Raw genomic sequence first — 1,762 nt, 5'->3', positions numbered from 1 at the left:
GGCTATTAAGTACAGATGCGAATGACTGCAGTAGGAGGCGTCACGGTGAGGTGTGATGAGAGGGGGCTGCAGGGAGAAGTGTGATTGGGGCCACTCCTGAGTAGTGGTGGGCGCAACGCAAGGAGCGGTGGTCCTGGCACTGAGGACCCCATGTGATGGGTGCAGGGCACAGAGCAGTGTGATGGGTGCACATTACCAGCTGTCAGGCTTCTTCTACAAGGGCAGGGGTTGATTTTACACCATAAGTGGGAATTGGACCCCCCTCAAAAATAAAAGGGCAATGCCAACTGCGGTGCACTGCTCCTTTTTCCATGTGGTCCTCGTCGCCCTCCTCCTTGTCGCGCTCCTCCAGCTTCTCTACCTCTCGCTTCTCTCTAACCTCCATGGACAGCAGCAGCAGCGCACTGCCCATCCAGTGCTGGCGGGCACCCCCCGGGCAGAGCCAAGATGGCAGCGGGAGCAGAAGGACCACCTGAAGTCCGTGCTAGCGTCCGGTGGCATCCTAGATGCCGGCGGACAATACGCATTTACCGCCATCTTTTGGTCCGTGACACGGAGCAGTCTAAGGATGTGGTGTTGGCATCTCATGCCAGCCTGAGTAACCTGTGGCATCTGCAGGAGCTGGTGCAGCGATGGGATGGTAGGATCTCGTTAGCGCTGTTTGCATCTAGCGGAGCCCAGGCAAAACTAGCCACGGTGATGACCTATACCCTCGCCCAGCTGTGCCCATCAGTGAAGCAGAGGGTATCCATCCATCTGGTGTGCCAGTCCAGAGATACAGCTGTCTTCCCAGAACAAGATGACGCAGCCGAGTTTGCCCATCTTCAAATGTGTCAGGCCGTCTTCGCCAAGGTGGCAAATCTGGGCACAAATATAATAAACTACGCGGGGAACACGTCTTAACCCAACAACCTGCTCCGAATTGTCGCCAGGGGCGGAACTGGGAGTGCAGCCTTTGTACTGGTGCTCGATATTGATATGGTGCCCAGTCAGGGGCTGAGATCAGGCTTTTTAGACCTGGCTGATAAGGGGGTTGATCCTCACCTGGTATTTGTGGTGCCTGCCTTTGAAATTAGATATACTAGGTGGCTGCCTGGCACCAAGGAGGAATTGCTGCAACTGTACCAGGTGGGAGAAGTGCGAGCGTTTTATGAGGAGTTATGCCCGCGATGCCAAGCACCTACTAACTATTCAGTGTGGCTAAACCTACCGGAGAAGGACCCTTCTGGGAGACTGGCAGTCGCCTACGTGGTGGAGTGGAGAGATCCGTGGGAACCATTCTATATCGGGAGTAAGGACGTGCCAGCCTATGATGAGAGGTTCAAGCAGTACGGATCAGCCAGGCTTGTGAGCTGAATATGGCTGGCTTCTCCTTTGCAGTCCTGGACTCTGCATTTTTGCTTCATAAAGGCCATAAGCTTCCGGGGGACTTCCACAGTCAGAAAGAGGAGAACAAAAGAAACCGCTTACTATACAGGGGCTTCAAGGAGGAGCTCAAGATGAAGTACCCCCATTCCAGCAGATGCTGTTAATAGTATTGATGACCTGAACTGTGTGATGAGTGGGAGATGTAGGTCATGGGAACTGTATTTTTTAGAATTGCGGGATGGGTCTACATCTAGCGAATCTAACGACCCCCCTCCAATGTGATGTAATGTACCTTTTTATTTATTGATGCATGCGACTACTCAAAATATGAGACTGCATCTATCGTATCGGTCAGATCAAATTCCTCTATTATTCCTAAAATATGGTAATTTCT

At 52.4% G+C, this 1,762-nt stretch overlaps 1 pseudogene; it reads left to right on the top strand.

Moving 5' to 3' along the window:
* The first annotated feature begins 280 nt into the window (after positions 1-280).
* Positions 281-1,532, top strand: LOC143773648 (beta-1,4-glucuronyltransferase 1-like; annotated as a pseudogene).
* Positions 1,533-1,762: the final 230 nt, after the last annotated feature.

Source organism: Ranitomeya variabilis, chromosome 5 (assembly GCF_051348905.1).
Source record: "Ranitomeya variabilis isolate aRanVar5 chromosome 5, aRanVar5.hap1, whole genome shotgun sequence".
Lineage (NCBI taxonomy): Eukaryota > Metazoa > Chordata > Amphibia > Anura > Dendrobatidae > Ranitomeya > Ranitomeya variabilis.
Note: the sequence above shows the minus strand (reverse complement) of the source record. Positions and strands in the feature narration are given on the sequence as shown.